Here is a 21,547-nt window from a genome sequence, read left to right as displayed (position 1 = left end):
CAGGTGACGCCATGCGTTGGTCAGCTGATGTTATGTTGAAGTGTAAAACATTAGCGGAGTTTAAAATAGCTTTCATTAATGAGTATTGGTCTAGCAATAAGCAAAATGAAGTGTTGAGAGAATTTTGGAGTGGAAAACGCTTCAATGCAGGCAAGGAATCTATTAAAGAATTTGCTAGGTCATGGATTTCACGTTTGTCACATTTGGCGGAAAAGCTAAAACCGGAAATGATAATACTAGGTCTTGAAGCCAAACTGCCATGGTATTGGCAAACTAGAATTGTATCTGCCCCTAGAGACAATCTGGATCGTTTCATTTAATATTTGGAACGTGTAGAACGTGTTGCTGCCAATGAGGAGCAAGCACGTAATAACAGAAATGCTAATAACAATAGTAGTAATTTTAGGAACGAGCCGGATGGCAATGTAAACATCAGAACAGTAGGTGTTCGCCATCCTAAGAGAGGTAGGAATTGGAGAAATAATTATCAGAACCAACAATGGCATCCAAGTGATAATAATTTTGTTCCAAACAAAATTATGCATGTAAACAACAGAACGGAAAGCAATGCTATGCCAGTTAACTATAATGAAAATAAAGGAAACAGTAGTAGGCCGAGGCAGGAAAACTAGTTCCCGTCTATGAGGACACTGGCGCTCACCAGGCGGTTACTTTTCCTAAGCCAGTAGTTACGGGAATTGGTAAGACAGATCAGAATACTCAGACTGAACATGTGGATGAAGAGTCGGTAGCATCTAAGAATACAGCAGAAATATTAGATCACTCACAGTATTTGATGGATACCGTGTTAGAGACGCTTTCTAAGTGGGAAGAGAAAGAGAAGGCGCAGCAGTGTAACGATAGGGAGGAGCTACAAAATACTGAATTGTCAAGTGAAGAAGCAGAAGAAATTCATGCTTATATTTACGATGAGGATGATGTGCTCTTATCTAAAGTGCCTGTGCAGGATGTTGATACAGTACTAATAGCTTTAGGACAGGAGGTAAGTGAGAATGTAGAGGGTAGCCTGTTGGGGGTCGATGAACCCAGTAGCTGTGACCAGTTGTCACTTAAGAAGGAAACCGACGATAATGGTGAAAGTGGTTTAGCTGTAACTAGTATTATGCCCGGTCTGGAGGCGCAGAATCGCTAAGACTACAGTAATTTGGGTCATGTTCAGCAAACTAAATGTAATGAAGTCGTGCGGTGTTTCGATTTGAAATTAATAGACCGACTGGAAAAGGCAGCTGAAAATGTAATGCAGGAAACCCCTACACACTTTGACCTAAATGTAATCAAGACAGATGTCGATCACTTTAGTTGGAGACAAATCCAAAACGAACTATTGGATGAATTTGAGGAACCACCTGTACAACCTAGAATAAGCCACCCTATAATAATAGTGAATATGTTGGGTATCAATGTACGTTGTCTCTTAGACAGTGGAAGTGAGGTGAGTGCGATATCACAGTCCTTCTTTGATGCATTACCTGGTAAAGACAAGCTTACAGTAATGAGGGTATCAGGACTAAGAATAATTGGTGCTACTGGCAAGGTGTCAAAAACAGTAAACAAGAAGCTTTGCTGCCCTTTAACATCAATGGTAATTTAATTGATCATCCCTGCTTAATTGTAAACAATCTCAGTATTGATATTTTAATTGGCATAGATTTCTTGTCGAAATATCAGAGTGTTGTTAACTTTGAAAGAAGCCAGTTAAAAATGGTCTTGCCGATAACCGGAGTAATTACAGTCCCTTTTAGTGATAAACATGTGGTAACTAATGATGACACTTGGGAGCTGCCTATACGAGTTCTGAAAAACAGGAGATATTGGGATGAAGGTCTTAATCTTAGTAACAGTAAGCTAAACACAGAAGAAGCAATTATTTTGGACAAAATAGAAGCTAAATTGCAGGAAATCGATAAAATTTCAGCTAATCAGAAGGAAGAACTGAGACAGGTTCTAAAAAGGCATCATAAGGTATTTTCAGATCGGCCTGGCGTAATCAAAGGTTATGAATGTCAATTAAAGGTGAAACCTGGCCAAATCTTTTTCAGGAAGCCATACCAAATACATGTAGCTAGGAAAGAGGCAGTTCGAAAGGAGATACAGAGAATGCTAGAGTGGGGTGTGATTGAAAAAGCGGTCAGTGAGTACAATAATCCTCTTGTTGTACCAAAAAGAGACGGGAGTGTCAGATTGGTCTTGGACGCTCGTTGGTTGAATGAAATAGTGGTTAGGGAAAGTGATAGACCGCAGAACATGGACGAGTTATTGCAAAAGTTCCGGGGAGTAAAATTCTTAACTTCTATGGACATCACGTGTGGATATTGGAATTTGCCACTGGCGGAAAATTCAAGGAAGTACACAGCTTTCTTGTACGAAGGAGTTTGTTACCGATACCGTGTGGTACCTTTCGGACTTAATATCTCTGTTTGTGCCTTCGTACGTGTGATGTGCCATGTTTTAGGACCAGCCTTAAGTAATAAAATAACAGTCTACGTAGATGATCTGTTAATAGCAACTCCTACCTGGGAAGAACACATAGCTTTATTAGAGGAACTGTTAGAGGCTATTGAGAGAGGTGGCATGAAACTGAAGATTGAAAAGACAGAGTGTGTTAAAGAGGAAATAGGTTTCTTGGGATATATGATAAGTGGAAAAGGTATTCTGCCTGACCCAGGAAAGCTAGCAGTTATTGAAAAATTTGAGGCTCCCAGGAACAAGAAGCAGTTGAGTTCGATGTTCGGTCTGTTCGGCTTCTATAGGCGTTTTGTTAGTGATCAGGCTTTTAATGCGCCCTGTCTTCACCTCCTGCTGAAAAGGAATACCCCTTGGGTTTGGACAGCAGAATGTCAAAAGGCGTTTGAGGTGCTTAAACAATCTTTAATTAATAGTCCTATTTTATATCAGCCTGATTTTGAAAAACCATTCTGTATGTCTGTTGATGCTAGTGGCTATGGTATAGCTGTGGAGATATTCCAAGTAGAAATAGAGAACGAACAAGAATTGCACAAGACTATAGCTTTCGCAAGTCGATCTTTACAGGCAGCAGAGAGAAATTATGGCATCTCAGAACTAGAAGCATTGGCAATTGTATTTGGGGTACAAAAGTTTGAGCAGTATCTATTAGGTCACAAAATAATTGTTTACAGTGACCATAAGGCGTTGACCTTTTTAAAGACCTGTAAGTTGAGGAATGCTCGTTTGGTAAGATGGTCATTGTATCTCCAGCAGTTTGACCTTCAGGTTAGATATATTCAAGGGAAAGACAATCTGGTAGCTGATGGGTTATCTAGAAGTGCGGAGCTCTGTGATGACGCGGGAATTACAGCAACAGAACTAAATGAAGTTCGAATGTTTGCATTGCACGAAGTAAAGGAAGAAAGTGCATTAAAGAGAGTGATTAAGAACTTGAGACGTGAGCAGAATGCAGATGACCAACTGAAATTAGTGAAGAGCTATTTAGTAAATGCGAACTATCCTAAGGTTTTGCAATATTATTGTCTGCATAAAGGTATTCTGTTTAGGAGGAAAAAGGTAGGTGTTTCTGAGTGGAAGCTGTGCTTTCCCTCACAACATGTAGACTTACTAATCGACTATGTACACCTGAGGTATGGGCACTACGGTGCAAAGAAGTGCATTGCAAAATTAAAAGAGAAGGTTGTGTTTGTCAACATGTACCGCCGAGTGGCCAAGCATCTAGCATCTTGTGTAGTGTGCCAGAAAGTCCGTGCTGCTAACACCAGAATACAAGGGGATATGCATTCAGTAGAGCCAACTGAAACCCTAGAATTACTGGCTTGTGATTTGTTTGGCCCTCTTCCTGTTTCGAGAGGTGGTTGCACCCATGTTTTTGTTGTTGTGGATGGATTCAGTAAATATGTTAAGCTATACCCAATTAAAAGAGCAAATGCAAAAACATTGGTAGAAAAATTGGAAAAAGATTTCTTTGTGAACGTTGGCATTCCGAAGAATTTGCTGTCAGACAATGGGCCTCAGTTTACTTCTGATAGATTTAAAGAATGTCTGGCTAAGGCCGGAGTGAAACATCTGAAAATATCTGCGTATTTCCCCCAAGGAAATATGAGTGAACGTATTATGAGAGAATTGAATAGGCTTTGCAGGACTTATTGTGCTCGGAAACACTCAAGTTGGGCAGAGCACATTAAGTATTTTGAGGATGTAATTAACAACTTAAGGCATGACGCAACTGGTTTTGCACCTTGCGAGTTGATGTTTGGTCAAGAACCGCACAATGTGATTGCAGATATGGTAGAATTCCCTATTCTAACGCAAATATCCACAGACGAGAAGAAGTTAAAGGCTAGGGCAAATATAAGAAAAAGAGCATTGGAAAGGAAGAAGCGTCATGACGCAAAAGCTGTACCTACTAGTTTTGAAATAGGTCAGTTAGTCCTTGTCAAAACCAAGGAAAAATCAAAGAAAATAAATGCAGAAACAAAGAAATTCATGTTCGTGTACCAAGGACCTTTCAGGATCATAGGAAAACCACATGCCAATGCATATAGGCTAGAGTACCCTAAAAGTAAAAAGCTATTAGGTCTCAGGAACGTGATCGACCTAAAGAAATTCATAGGTAGTGAATGACTGCTGTAGGGAGGAGGTTGTTCTGTAACCTCTACACAGTGTGGCAGCTGTGCAGTCCCAGCTGTGTGAGATCTTCTTTCCTTTTCAGGTCTCACTCATTCTTCATCTTTCCTATCTACAAAAATTTTGACCCCTTCTTTCCAATACTAAAATTTTCCGTCATGGCTATCAAGCCATGAGTTCTGTAACCATTCTATCCACCGATTAGTGAAAAAAAATACCTAATGTGACAAACCTAACAGTGATATAAACAATAAAGAAGTATGACGTAATTAAGATATAAATGTATTTGAGTAACAATTATGTATAGAACCATGGTAATATTGCAAGTACAAAGTGTTGCTTTATTGGAAATGGTCCCACAATAATATTTTAAAAAGATGTACAAATTCGTGTTCAAGCAGGATCTGAAGTGGCAATGAGACCTAGCGTACGCATTAGAGCTAACTAATAAATAGTAAAAGAGGTTGCTTTACGAAAAATATGCAGATAAGTTGTAAGAATAAACTCACCTCGTGTAGCAAGGAATGGCAGTGTAATAGAATTGAGCAGTGTTCGTGGTTGAGACGTGAAGGACACGTCCCTGAAGTATTTATAAGGTTGGAGCTGGCCGTTATTTGGTGTAGTGTGTGACAGGACACACCTACACGTATTGAGGTTATGAGTTGGAGGCGTGAATGCGACCATAGGTACCCTTACGTTAGATGAGACAGAGCAGCTCATGGTGTCCTATAGGTTTAAGGAATTTAGCATTACGCTTGTCCATAATTCCTTAATGCATTTTACTGGTAGGTCGAGAGAGACTACCTGTGGTTTCAGCGTCCGATCGAGTGGAAATGGATTGCCACGTGAGCAAGCTGATCAGCTGCAATACACTAAAGATATGAAGTAAATTTGCTATCCTATGCTTTAAATATTAATAGAGTGAGTGTTAAATAAGTACATACACTAGCAAACTAAATAAGTAACATAGTGACAGACGTGAAACATTATTGATAGCTCAGCATAAATACACTTCAAAGTAAGTAGGTACATAATGGCAGATGTGGAACTGACACAACAGCAGAGGACCAATAAGTGGATTTTGTAGTCAACTAAACGTAGTGTGTTTTGAACACTCAGAACTGTACTATTACCAAAAGTTGCTCACAGGTACAAAGAAGCTGAGAAAACAACCACTAATCAAAAATACTCATACTATCTCTAAGAATAAGGTAATCAAAGATGAGTCAGTTAAGTAAATGAAATACAAATGTATCAAGAATGTACCGAGCATTGGTTCAGTGTTCCGACCCAGAAATGATAAATTGAGATTAAATATGATTCATGATTGTATGCCTTGAGCATAAATTTTCTCTAGTGCGTGGCTGACGGCGTTTTGAGCCATTTGTTTACCGATTTTATGACAATTAAGCAACGACGAGAGTAATATTGAAAAAGTTCTGTTAACTTTGTTCCAGTAACATATTGAAGGATAAAATGTATATATCCCCATTTCATTGTGACCCACCCTTAGATATTAAGTGAACAGAGTCTGAGGCACTCTTTTTGTTTGTTCTACAGGACAAACCAGATAATGGCAGCCTGGTAGCTGCGTGAAAGCGTGGAGTGACTTGGACACAACTCACAGTGACCCCTCCCCTTTCCCCATGTAATTTAGAGTGAACGTGAAGGACGCACACCATAGCAACTTCCCCTCCTCTACCCTTGTGAATGGAAGTGTAGAACGCCAGCCAAAGCGGCTACAACCAAGTGTGTAAAAATTATTTGTGAAATTTGCTTTCAGGTTTAGAAAAGACTGCTAAGATATAATCATCTGTTTATGTATCTTGAATAACTTTTATTTTTTTTGAGTTTGTGTATGTAAAAATGTATTTAATGGATTTAAGATTTTCATAATTTTACATATTTTTGTGTGTTTGTTTGTCTAAGGCCATATGTATGCCAAAGTGTTTTATTGATTTTGCTTAAATTTTGAGCAATAATATTGTTTAAAAGGCAGTGAACATGCCCACAATTTAAATAATTAATGTAGGTAAACAGTTTTCTTTTAATGTTTCTACATGTTTACATTTCAATTTTAATTTTTCATAGGAAGTTAAGCTGTACTCTTGCTTCCCTTTTTGTAATTAATTTTTTTTCATTCATTAACATTCAAAAACAAAAAATTTAAGTAGAGGGTGATGTAGGGAAGCAGCCTACTCACGCCGTAGTAAATTCACAGCAGTCTTTCCATTGTGTGCCAGCCAGTCCGCTGTAACTAGCTCTGACGTCATAAATGTTGCGCAATACTTTAAAAATCAAATAAACAACCTAAAATGTTTCTAGCATGTAGGAGTAATACTACATTAATATGTGTTGAATATCAGTTCAATAACTTTAACCAATTTCGAAATTTGGACGTTTTTCTGTAAAAATCATTGGCGCAGCAGAAAAGAGCTAGAGAGTTAAAAATTTATTTTTAGATTCCTCTTTCATAATTATTTAATAGAAACAGTCTTCTGGATCTCACAATTTAAGATTTTAGTGGAAATTCATGATTTTCTGGTTTTTGTCTTAAAACTTAAGGAAGCAAGATGGATTAAGTAGGCTAATAAATACGGCTAGGATGTTTATATTTAAGTAGAATGGAGATCCGCTACAACCATAAAGATGTGAGAAGTTTTATTTGAATAACTATAAAACTATAGCGATAGCGTATCTCCAAAGGGCCAGTTCAGAGCTCGTCTACTGCGTGCAGTGTAATTAAAATAATTCTCTCGCCCAAAAGATTTAACTTAGCCACGTCAAACTTTTATTAAGATTACTTACCTGTGTGCTGAATGCACATTTAAATTGAGAGCTTCATCGGCCATCAGCAAAAGAAGCTATGATTTATTCAATAACTTAATGTGGTGCATTACTAGCCCAGCGGCTAGTCGGGAGAGCTGATTTGATCAGGCGTTCCCTTAGCCGTCCGCACCGCGGCTTTATATATAAGAACGCTGCGAGAGGAAGCAAGGCCCCAGTTCTCTCCAGATGCTGAATAGCACGCCATCTGTGTCGGGAGTCACGTCGCGTCGGTATCATTGCTACAATCAGCCTCGGATGCCGTATTAAGTTACTCGGGATACGCGTAACCATGAAATCATTTTCGAGTGAAGTGTTAATTCTGGGTTGACTTTAATTATCGATCTTCAATTTGCGTATTGTCGTATTTTCACGTGCCGCCGCGGGACAAACATTCTACCATTAGTTAGCGTGGCGTTTGATGAACCTAATCATCAAATTATGGCGAGCATTCATTTAAACATTTAATTTGGACAGTTATAGTGGCATCAGCGCATTAGACTCTGAACTGCTCTGTTAGTTAGATTGTGTGGATTCTTTTGTTTTCATCTGTGATTTTCAGAATACAGGACGTTTTTTCACGACTGTTTTTGATTATAAATCCCAGACAATCTCCTAATTCCTCAGAGCTATAAGCTGTAACTATAAGTGTATTCTCAGATGAAGTGGCCACTAGGAATTCTAATTACAGGCTTCACGTTTTCCTAATCACTTTCTGGTTGCCAATATTGTAGTTAGAGAGCCAGTGTTGAGAACGGCGAAAGACAGCATAAATAACATTCTAAATAATAGGAACTGGTTTTACATTCTACAAACCAAACAAATATATAAACAACATAAAATTGATAACAACAGCCATCCGCCGGTCCACAGTGAGCATACTAAATTTTGTGTTAGACCATACGTAATTCCGGCACATTATAGGGACCGTGTTAGAACAGAAATACAATCTATGCTTGACGAGGGCATTATTGAGCCTGCAGTAAGCTCATACAACAATCCATTACATGTTGTTGAGAAGAAAAATGGATCGATCAGGCTTGTCTTAGATTTGAGGCAAATCAATACTATCATTATTCATGAAACAGACAGGCCGCAAATGTTGGAAGAACTTCTTCAAAATTTTAGTGGTGCAAAAGTGTTGTATTCTATTGGTCTCAGATCCAGCTTTTATCAGATCGAACTTCATCCAGAATGTACAAAATACACAGCTTTCCTTTGTTTCGGCGTTTGTTATCAGTTTCGGAAACTTCCTTTTGGTTTGATCATTTCTTCGGCAGCATTCATTCGCGGGCTAAATTCCATATTACCTGATTTCTTCAAACGTCACATCACCTTATATGTGGACGATATTCTGATAGCAGAAGCCTCATGGGAACAACACAATCGCATCCTCAACAGCGTGTTACATATTTTTGCAGAATCTGGAATTACAGTTAACTTAGAAAAGCCTGAATTTCTTCTGAAGGCATTCAGCCGGATCCTGAAAAGTTAGAAACAATCAGAGCCATTTCAGGTCCAACTACCAAAAAAACAAGTCCGCAGTTTTCTAGGTCTCGTAAATTTTTACCGTCGTTTTCTGAATATGCAAATTCTAGTTACACCTAAACTTTGTTCTCTCACTGGAAAAAACACTATTTGGAACTGGGACGAACAGGGACAGTTGGAATTCAATTCTTTGAAAGAATCGCTACTTAACGCACCAATACTAGCTCATCCAGATCTGTCACAAGATTTCTGCCTTAGCACGGATTCTTCTAAAGTCGGTCTTGGTGCCCATTTATTTCAAGAAGTCATAGAAAATGACACTACTGTTCAGAAAACCATTGCTTTTGCTAACCGAGTCCCAACAAAATCTGAAAAAAATTATTCCGTTACTGAATTGGAAGCTTTAGCTATCGTTTGGGCATTTAACAAATTCCGTTTCTTTCTTTCTGGTAAGCACGTAAAAGTATATAGTGATCATCGTGCATTACAATTTCTTATGTCTTCAAAATTAAATCATGACAGGTTAAAACGTTGGGCATTGTTTCTGCAAGGATTCCACTTCACAATAGTCTACATCCCGGGCAAGGAGAACATTGTTGCGGACGCACTGTCACGCGCACCAGCTGGGCTAGAGAAAAGTAACACAGAAGGCAACCTCGAGAAAAATTTCAGTATTCTTTACATTCAGAAAGTCGCCTTTGAAAACTTCATCACCACATCTTTAAAGGACATTGCTCATGAACAAGATAAAGATCCGATTTGGAAAGACAACAAAAGTAAATGTCATGAAAAGACACACACACAAATTCGGCATTATTATCTGGTTAGAAACAACATACTCTTCAAACGCTGCACTGTTGATGACAAGCTATGGGTACTTTGCATTCCTGACAATTTTGTTAATAAGCTTATTTGGTACATTCATTTCAGTTACGCACATTTTGGTCCACGAAAATGTTATCATATTCTTCGGACGACTTGTTATTTTAACAATATGGAAAAGAGAATTCGAAGAGTCTTGTCTATTTGTAAACTTTGTCAAAAGGCGAAACCATCTACTATCTCACATCGTGCTCCGTTGTTTCCTATCATTCCTTCTCAATTAAAAGAATTTGCTGCTGTTGATATCTTGGGACCCCTTGTCAGAACATCGAATGGATTTTCGTACGTTCTAGTCGCTGTTGAACTTACTTCAAAGTTTGTTTCTTTCACTCCGTTACGTAAAGCCACTGGACGGTCTGTATCCAACGCCTTTGTTAAAAATTTCTTACGTAAAGTTGGACACGTTAGTAAAGTCATTTCAGATAACGGACGTCAATTCAGATCTGCTGTTTGGTCACGCATGCTTCGGAACCATAAAATCTAACCTGTTTTTATTTCATTGTACTCACCACATTGTAACCCGTCTGAACGGATTATGAAAGAAATCAATAAGCTTTGCAGACTTTATTGTCACAGAAAGCATCAGTATTGGGACAGATATTTACACTTATTTCAAAACGTGCTGAATGAAATGCCTCATGACTCCACTGCTTTACCACCTATTCTTGTACTGAAGAATGAAGAACCATCAAACAGAATCAAAAAGATTGTACCTTTCCCGAATACACGTAAACTTCGACAGAAAGACATAATTGATTTGGCTATTAAAAATATAAAATCTGCAGCAGACAAAAGGAGAAAGCTACATGGTAAAGCAAATGCAAAGAAATTATATATCGGTCAGAAAGTTCTCATTAAAGCTCATTCATTGTCACACAAGAAGAAACACTTGAGTCACAAATTCTTTCTAGTTTACAATGGACCTTACAGAATCCGACGTATACCACATGATAATTGCGTTGAAGTTGAAACTCTGCGTACTAGGAAGAGTAAAGGTTTACACCACATTTCACATGTAAAACCGTTAATTGAAAGATAATCTGTTTTTTAACTTAGTCTTTGCTATAAAACTTTTCACTTCACGCTACTAGTACAATTTGTCACTCTGAGAAACTGTTAACATGCAACAATGTTTTGAAGTTAACTATCCAGTCGAGAACCTAGCGAACATTTTTAAACCGAAATTACGAATGCATTGTTATAGTGAACAGACGATACAGTGTTGTTATTTGTACATTCTTGCTTGTTAGTTGCACGATTACGTAACGACTATCAGGCTTACATACTTAGAACATATACTGGTACTGCTAATGATATTTTAATGCAACATTTTGGTTTACTTGAAAATACATTCTGGATTTAAAATACTTTCTGCGAGATACCAGCTGACACAGTGGTTAGTTTATGTGACAGCTACACGATTTTATCACGACGCTACTAATAAGTGACAATTTGCAATGTTGCTTTTGCGGTGTTTCTGTTTTATATCTGCACAGTTTTTCTGAATTCTTCTGGAAAGGAAAACACGTTTTAGTAGTAACTTTTGTGGTATAGCTACAATGAGACAGCCTTTTCTGTAGCACAACAATACGTTACAGCACAGTACTTTCTTCATCATGGCAATAAGCGTAATAAGTAAGATATCTGTACGCAAAGCATTTCACTTTTGTTTATCACGAGGTAAGTACATTGACTTCTGCAGAACTTAGCTTTCGGAGGACGGTAACTACGACACTTCCACAGAGATTATCTTTCAACAAGACGCACAGTTTAGCGCTACAGTACACGTATTTGAGTGATTAATTTTGTACTTAAAACATTTATTTTTAAAGATTTTTGAATTACAATGATACAAAGGTTTTCTGTGATACATTTCATTCCATTGCTGTAATCTGTAACACCTGAGGGTATAATTACATTAATCCTCAGGGGGGTACACGCTTACTTTGTGTACCATGTGTTTGGCAAGCACAAGGAGCCCTAGCTAATATGGTATTTGCTAATACAACTTTACACATCGGTACCATATTTCTCTAACACATAAATTACACAGCTACCTGTTTATTTAACAGAGAGACAAACATTTATTTTACTACATCAGTGACAGATGTTTACGTAATTACACAGTTGGATAATTTCACACTTATGAAATTGTATTTTGTCTGTACTTTGTGTACTGTTCATATTTTTTCGGAACCATTGTGATACTATGAGAGCTTTGAATGATATATTTTGTATGGGATCACGATTTTATAGTACGTTTGAGGTAGATGACACTACTGAAATGAGCAGAGAATTTTCTTTAGGTTTTGATATTATTGGAGGAAGCTACGACGATTTTGAGATTTGACTGAGGTGTTACGATGTTACTATTACGACGACGATGTGTATTATGCTGTTGAGGAATGTCTATTATGATACGTATTATGATGAAATACTGAAGAAGTGTCGACGACTATGTATATGTGTAATAAGGCAAGGAATAATGAGCAGTGGTTAGCGACTCTGGTTTGTGAAAAAGGATGTTGGAAACCAGGAATCGTACTTTAAGAGTTATGAAATGTGTGTAAATGCGTGAATGTATCACAATGTCGGCGAAAATTTTTTGGACACTGTTATATTTATAAGATTTTGTTTACACAGATTTGTAACGCAAATATTTCAACCTGTGAAATCTTATTTATATCGAACTGTCACTGTAGCGGAAACTGATGTAAATATTTCGGTAAGGAAGGTAGGTCACTGTAAGCACCCAGCTGCGCGACAGTCGCCTGGAAAAAAGCCATTAGTGTGTGCTTTCAGAGGCACAGGTGGAGAAAAAAAAGGGGCCATTATCCTCGCTATTGACATTCCTTTGTAGAAAGCGTCGCAAATACGACACGCTCATTACTTGGAAACATATTGTACTTAGTGCTACTTACTGAAATGCTTATGAACTGATGGGAAATATTCTTACATCTGCACACCTGATTATGACAAGCGTCTTTCTACGAGCGTTGAGAGAATTTCTACTAACTTATGAAATGTTACATGACTATTGAATGATATTTTTATGCTTCACTGTAGATAGTTGCTTATTTCATTTGATATCTGGTTTCCAGCTGTGTTACAGCATTGGTTTTATAAAATAAAATTAAATGTATTTGCTAATGTGAAAACTTTCTGTCAACAGATCTATTAAATAATAATTTTATGATCCACATTCTTCGAAAAAGGAGCACTTGGAAAGGAAAGAACAATAAGAAGGGACTAGTAACAGTAACTGCATACATAATTTTCTTTTCAAGTACATGGTAATTTTTTTTTACAATAAGTTGTTGTGGTGCACCACTTTAATTACATAGACACTAAGATGTGACGTAGGTATTAGATATGGCCATCTTTACTGTAATTTTTTTTTGCTTGTGGGTTTGTCATGATTAGATATAAGTTATTGCATTTTCTGCTGCTGTTTGCCAGGCATAGTGCTACTGAATTTCACTTTGTATTACTCTGTTAAGCCAGTTTTACTACTGATTTATTTTCCTTGTTGCTGCACATTGGCTCATATTAGTTGTAATGTTGCATTTACTCTGCTAATTTAGATTTACTACTGCTTGCTTTTCCAATTTGCATTTTTTGTCATTGCTGTTTGTGTTAATTGTTTTGTGCTGCTGCATTGCCTCGTCCCTTAGTTTAGCATCTGAGCTCCGTAGATTTAAGTTAGCTTAAGAAAGGGTAGGATATATAAGAGAACGAGTTGTGATTAATTGGATGAAATGCATTGAGAAACTATAAGAAAATGTTTTGGCCAAAAAAGTATTTTGAAAGAGGATATGAACAAAAAAGTAGGGTTTAGAGACAACAGGGTTACGTAGGATTTTCTTGGAAATAAATGATGAGGTAAGATAATGGAAAATAAATAATGAGGTAAGAAATATGTGAATATATAAATACAGAAAGCATGCTTGGATTGGATTTTTTTTGGTGGAAACAAATGTTGAAATAAGACGAAATATCTATGGAATGAAGTATTGGGTTGGACTGCAGTACCAAATGTTACACTGAAAACAAATCCTGCACTTTCCTCTTGTGTTATTCTGCTATGTGTTTGTGTACCCTCGTTTATTTGTGTTTTTCCTGTCTTTATGTGTTTAGCTGATGAGAGTTATGTTGTAGGATTTTCTAATAATGTATTATTTACTTTGTAAAGATGTTTAGACATTATTTATTCTGTTTTGTTTTAATGCTCACGCATGAAGTTGATGTTTCGAAAGTTATTCTGACCTTTTATGTATGTACTTATATCATAATTCCTGTAACGCTGATGTATATGTTATTTCGATTCTTTTGTAAAGCCTGCATTACCACAAATGTTATCTGTATTGTTATGTTCTTTAATGATGTATTTTGTACCTTTGTTGTTGTATTCTTATGTTGTAAATTTATAATTGTATAGACACCAGTTCTTCAAATTAAGTTACATTTCATTGCACACGTTTCTGTTGGTCATAGTATATGCACAATATGTGAGAAGTTGGAACTGTTAGTGTTTGCATGTGTCTTAATAATTCAGCAAGGGACTGATTAACAGCATTGCTGGTTCTAAGGACATTTCAAAAAAATTTTTGTGAGTGCACAAGTGGTGGTTCATGGACTTGCTATACTGTCCACAAGACTCTTCGATGGTGATTGTGCACCTGCACAGTCACAGCAGATGGCTGCTGGCCATCTCTACAAGGACTGCAGTAGGTCTGCACCTTTGATGACCCACCAATACCATTATCTCTACAAGGACTGAAGTGGGTCTGCACCTCTGGTGGCCCACCAATACCATACTCTCTACCACGACTACAGTGGGTCTGCTCTGTGATGACCTACCTACCAATATTCTTCAAAACTTCGACTGACTGCTGTGGGTTTGCTCTGTTGTAGCCCATTACCTGTCTGCATGTCAAGAGTCAGCACTGTCTTTCCGTTGGAAGGACAACACTACTTCTTCAAGACTGCATGGAAATCCACTACTTTCGTGTGCATTTTCTTTTACTGCTCAGACTTTGAGAAAAACAGTGCTATTTTACTGTGATGAACGATCAGGACTGTGAGAAAATTTTAGCTTTTGACCAACATTGTATCAATAAGTGTGTGCATTTGATTTCTTTGTTATTGTAATTGTGAAAAATTTTTTAACAAATATGTATTGGCCAGTGCCCAAAACAATTTGTAAAATTTTTTGTGGGGAGCATGGGGGCTGTGTAAGTAGGCTGTTTAGGTTTTCTTATTGTAGCGCTCTGTATGAAAATCACTGGCTGTGCTGTGTGCAGTCTGTGGCTAGTTTGCATTGTTGTCTGCTATTGTAGTGTTGGGCAGCTGGATGTTAACAGCGCGTAGCGTTGCGCAGTTGGAGGTGAGCCGCCAGCAGTGGTGGATGTGGGGAAGTGAGATGGCGGATTTTTGAGAGCGGATGATCTGGACGTGTGTTCATCAGAGACAGTACATTTGTAAGACTGGATGTCATGAACTGATATATAATATGACTTTTGAACAATATTAAGGTAAATACATTGTTTGCTCTTTATCAAAACTGTGCCTATCAGTAGTTAGTGCCTTCAGTAGTTTGAATCTTTTATTTAGCTGGCAGTAGTGGCGCTCGCTGTATTGCAGTAGTTCGAGTAACTAAGATTTTTGTGAGGTAAGTGATTTGTGAAACGTGTAGGTTAATATTAGTCAGGGCCATTCTTTTGTAGGGATTTTTGAAAGTCAGATTGCGTTGTGCTAAAAATTTTGTGTGTCAGTTTAAGCACAGTCATGTATAATTGTTCAAAGGGGACGTTTCAACATGTGGTTGAACACTTTTTGTTTCCTTAAATAACGTAACTATCTGGCGAACGGCCCGGACACTTGGACGGTGTCGTCCGGGATACCGAGCAACATACATAGCACACGCCCGTTGGGCATTTTGATCACAATAGCCATACATCAACACGATATGGACCTTTCCGGAAATTGGTAAACGGTCCATTTTAACACGGGTAATGTATCAAGAAGCAAATACGGTCCGCACTGGCGGAATGTTGCGTGATACCACGTACTTACACGTTTGTGACTATTACAGCGCCATCTATCACAAAGCGAAAAAAGTGGTCCAACTAAAAATTCATATTTCGTTACGTACTACACGAATATGTAATAAAAATGGGGGTTTCTATTTTTTTTAAAATGCAGTTGATATCCGTTTGACCTACGACAGCGCCATCTTGCGGGCCAACCATAGCGCCTTCTGGTTTCCTCCTTCAAGCTAGACAAGTTTCATTCTTTGTAGTTTTTTCGGTTGATGTATATTTCGTGAGATATTTGGCAGAGTCACGATCAATGGACCACCCTGTATAAGACAACAAGTGCCTGGCGCAGCTGTTAGATTGGTTAGCGCTGCTATAACAGCAGGTTATCAACATTTAAGTGAGTTTCAACGTGGTGTTATAGTCTGCCCACGAGTGATGGGACTCAGCATTTCCGAGGTAGCGATGAAGTACTATGAATACCAGTAATCCGGTAACACATCAAATCTCCGACATCGCTGCGGTCAGACAAAGATCCTGCAAGAACGGGACCAACGACGACTGAAGAGAATCATTCAACGTGACGGAAGTGCAACCCTTCTGAAAACTGCTGCAGAATTCAGTGCTGGGCCATCAACAACTGTCAGTGTGCGAACCATTCAACGAAACATGTCGATATGGACTTTTGGAGCCGAAGTCCCACTCGTGCACCCTTGATGACTGCACGACACAAAGGTTTACGCCTCGCCTCCACCCGTGAACATCGACATTGAACTGTTGATAATAGGAAACATGGACGAGTCTCGTTTCAAATTGTATCAAGCGGGTCGATGTGCACTGGTATGGAGACAAACTCATGAATCCATGGACCCTGCGTGTCAGCAGGGGACTGTTCAAGCTGGTGGAAACTCTGCAGTGGTGTTGAGCGTGTGCAGCTGGAGTGATATGGGACACCTGATGCGTCTAGATACGACTCTGACAGCTGATACGCACGTAAGCATCCTGGCTGTAATGGATCGTGCAGCCACCTCTCGATCCCTGAGTCAACAGATGGGGACGTTTGCAAGACAACAACCATCTGCACGAACAGTTCGACGACGTTTGCAGCAGCATGACCTATCAGCTCGGAGACCATGGCTGCGGTTACCCTTGACGCTGCATCACAGACAGGAGCGCTTGCGATGGTGTACTCAACGACGAACCTGGGTGCACCAATGGCAAAACGTCATTGTTACGGATGAATCCAGATTCTGTTTACAGAATCATGATGGTCGCATCCGTGTTTGGCGACATGGCGGTGTACGCACATTGGAAGCGTATATTCGTAATTGCCATACTGGCGTATCACCCGGCGTGGTGGTGTGGGGTGCCATTGGTTACACGTCTCGGTCACCTCTTGTTCGCATTGACGGCACTTTGAACAGTGGACGTTACATTTCAGATGTGTTACGACCCGTGGCTCCACCCTTGATTCGATCCCAGCGAAACCCTACATTTTAGCAGGGTAATGCACGACCGCATGCTGCAGGTCCTGTATGGGCCTTTGTGAATACAGAAAATGTTCGACTGCTGCCCTGGCCAGCACATTCTCTAGATCTCTCACCAACTGAAAACGTCTGGTCAATGGTGGCCGAGCAACTAGCTCGTCGCAATACGCCTGTCACTACTCTTTATGAACTGTGGTATCGTGTTGAAGCTGCATGGGCAGCTGTACCTGTACACGCCATCCAAGCTCTGTTTGACTCAATGCCCAGGCGTATCAAGGCTGTTATTACGGCCAGAGGTGGTTGTTCTGGGTACTGATTTCTCACGATCTATGTACCCAAATTGCATGAAAATGTAATCACATGTCAGTTCAAGTATAATATATTTGTCCAATGAATACCCCTTCATCATCCGTATTTCTTCTTGGTGGAGCAGTTTTAATGCCCAGTAGTTCAATATGTCTCATATCTACGAGATTAATGTTGTGATGTCGTGGTCGTGAGGAAATCATGAGGATTTTTCCGATGCCCTTACCAAATTTCGGTTATGAATCCCGCAGAATATCCTTGGATTTGTCATCAAGTTCCCCCTCCCTCCTGCTTGTGGTTTTAGATTATTGAGCGAACTGATCATCCACTTCAAAAATTTTTGAAAGGTACTCATTATACACCTTCGCGGGCATATTATCGTAGTACAGGACATACACGATATAAATTCCATTCATTTTACACTGAAATTTATGCATATACTCACCATGTCATTGTAACAGTGTATAGTGCATTAAGCAGGATACCAAATATCAATATTAGCCACTGCCTGTCCTAGGTTCGTCCATCTCCTAATTCCCCCCTCCCACCCTCCTCCCCCCCCCCTCCGCCCCCCAATGCACTGCTCTTTCCCAAAATCTTGCCTACAGTTTTAAGTCACTAACTGGCCTCTTCCCTATCACTTATTTCACGTCTCCACCCTGTGCCACGCACTTTAGTTTGACATCGCAGTATATATTTTTTCTGACAAGTAAAATAATTTCATCCTAGTAACATCCCTGAGGCTTTGGTTACGTCGAACTTAGATCCTTTCTCACATAGTTTGTAGGGCTGAAGCATCGTATGAGAAATTGCGTACTTGTTCGAGGGTATGCAGAGAAACAAAAGACAAGGTGAATCTTTGAGTCCGTCAGCGAGACGTTTTTTGGTAGCATAATTAATCGTCAATATGCAATACCTAGACTTGTTTAACTTGTACGGTTAAACTTATAAAACTACAGGAAACTGTTTTAATCACATTACATGGTATGTTACTAGTATGCTCTACACTGACACGAGCAATTACAGCTAACTTGAATAACAGGTCGGTCACATCTATTATGGCTCTATGATTCGGAAAAAGGCATCTTAGCTAATGATCGCTACAGTCGGAATACGTTTCGTGATGCAGAAATGTTCAAAACTGTGTATAACAGGTTACAATAATTACGGGAAGTGCTACCAAGACAGACCTACATCTTCTCTAACACAGAGGTCCCATCGTGCCTGGCTAGAAGAAATAGTCTGTAATCTGGACTAATTTTTACTGTACCACAACGAACGAAGTCAGCATAGATGTCATTCATCCGACGAGAAGAATTAAGAACGTGGAATAACTAAAACTAAACACCGCTTACACTCGCATTTGTATAAGAGAGTCAATCCACATGACGCTCAAGAAGAAAACCTGACTTTCAGAAGAAACATTTGTAGCGGATTACATGAAACAACAATGATCTGTTCTTCGTATAACACATAATTTAAGCTATCCAGTCTAACGTAATAACAATGCTCCTGCTGGCTCCTATAGCAGATTAAAGTTTAAATATAAGCAAACAAGTTAAACTGACACCGGAATTTCCACGTGCTACTCTAATTTACGTGATGCGAGGTTACTGTTTTTTATTTTGTGACTTCACGTGACGCTGGCGTCTAGGGTCGGTATTGTAATACGGGACGAATATTTACACAATATTAGGATTAACATTTACAGTCGTATTTACGACGTGCAATATTTGAAAGAAGGAGTGCAGACTTTTACATCGTTGGATGGAATCGATATGGGTCTTAACGTTTCCCCTTCGTTGAGATACGTCAGTTGGGAAAAGGTCTGTCATTCATTCAGAATGAATGAGCTTCTCGCTCAATATCACCTCTAGATGAGCTAGAGAATTTTTGATTGCCCTTGGTTGACGTACGGGTAGGGGAGAGTCGTAAAGTATCGGCCGGCTTAAGTTTTTTGGCTCTACCGCGTAACTGTGGTAGATGATCGGAATAGTAATATACTGTTCTGTTACCTTATGATATATTCCATGATTATCAGACTGTAATGATTCTTATTAGTTATTTACGGCACTTAATTATATCGAAAGTAAAAAAGCTACAATTACGAGGTTCATGGAAAGTGTCTTGCAGGATGGGTCATTGTCTTTTCTGCTACAATATCGGTTGTTAATGATACACTGAACTGGTATCTATTAAATAATAGTAGAATACACAAGCGCGAGAACTTACTGCTCCTATTTCGACTCAGTTGCCCAGGTTTAGGTCACTGTTCTACAGAGATAGCAAATAAATTACAAAATATTATATCGAGCCACACATCCACCACGTACTTGGTCACAACATCCAGTCTTCTTCAAAAGACTCCCAACACATAATGCACTGTTCACAATCTTCTGTTGACTCATTATTTCGAGTAGATTCCAATTTTCTTCGCCACTTTGTAACTTACTTTCCATGGCCATCCTTTGAGTGTTAATTTCATTTTCGAACACCCGACTTAAGTTCAGCTTTCTTAAACTCTCTCCTCTTCGGTGGCGTTCTTTTTTTATATATATATATAAAGAAAAACGTTGAAGAAGTTTCAGTTGCTTCCCTCGCGGTCATTTTGTTAGGCATAAACTTGCTCACAGCAATTTTCATGCACTCTTCATTCCATTTTCCTATTATTTTTTTCAATTTCCCCAGTTTAAATGTCAAAAGAACTAGGCAGAAGAAAATATAATCTAAAAACTGAAATTATGTCTGGTGACTATTGAAAGACAGTCAGGTGACCGGTACTGCAAGACAAACACCCAATATGATCTGTTGTTGTTGTGGTCTTCAGTCCTGAAACTGGTTTGATGCAGCTCTCCATGCCACTTTATCCTGTGCAAGCTTCTTCATGTCCGAGTAACTATTGCATTCTACATCCTTCTGAATCTGCTTAGTGCATTCATCTCTTGGTCTCCCTCTACAATTTTTACCCTCCACGGTTCCCTCCAATACTAAATTGGTTATCCCTTGATGCCTAAAAATGTGTCGTGCCAACCGATCCCTTCTTCTAATCAAGTTGTACCACAAATTCTTCTTCTCCCCAATTCTATCCAGTATCTCCTCGTTAGTTACGTGATCTACCCCTCTAATCCTCAGCAGTCTTCTGTAGCACCACATTTCTAAAACTTCTATTCTCTTCTTGTCTAAACTATTTATCATCCATGTTTCACTTCAATACATGAGTACATTCCATACAAACACTTTCAGAAAGGACTTCCTGACACTTAAATCTATAGTCGATGTTAGTAAATTACTCTTCTTCAGAAACGGTTTCCTTGCCATTGCCAGTCTGCATTTTATATCCTCTCTGCTTCGACCATCATCAGTTATTTTGCTACCCAAATAGCAAAACTCATCTACTACTTTGTCTCATTTTCTGATCTAATTCCTTCAGCATCACCTGATTTAATTCGACTGCATTCCATTATCCACGTTTTGCTTTTGTTGATGTTCATCTTATACCCTCTTTTCAAGACACCGTCCATTCCGTTCAACTGCTCTTCCAAGTCCTTTTCTGTCTCTGACAGAATTACAATGCCATCGGCAAACTCAAACTCTTTATTTCTTCTCCGTGGATTTTAATTCATACTACGAATTTTTCTTTTGTTTCCTTTCCTGCTTGCTCAGTGTACTGATTGAATAACATCGGGGATAGGTTACAACCCTGCCTCACTCCTTTCTCAGCCACTGCTTCCCTTTCATGCCCCCCGACTCTTACAACTGCCATCTGGTTTCTGTACAAACTTTAAATAGCCTTTAGCTCTCTGTATTTGACCCCTGCCACCTTCAGAATTTGAAGGAGAGTATTGCAGTCAACATTGTCAAGAGCCTTCTCTGAGTCTACAAATACTAGAAACGTATGTTTGC

Source organism: Schistocerca americana, chromosome X, assembly GCF_021461395.2.
Source record: "Schistocerca americana isolate TAMUIC-IGC-003095 chromosome X, iqSchAmer2.1, whole genome shotgun sequence".
Lineage (NCBI taxonomy): Eukaryota > Metazoa > Arthropoda > Insecta > Orthoptera > Acrididae > Schistocerca > Schistocerca americana.
This window is presented reverse-complemented; position numbering follows the sequence as displayed.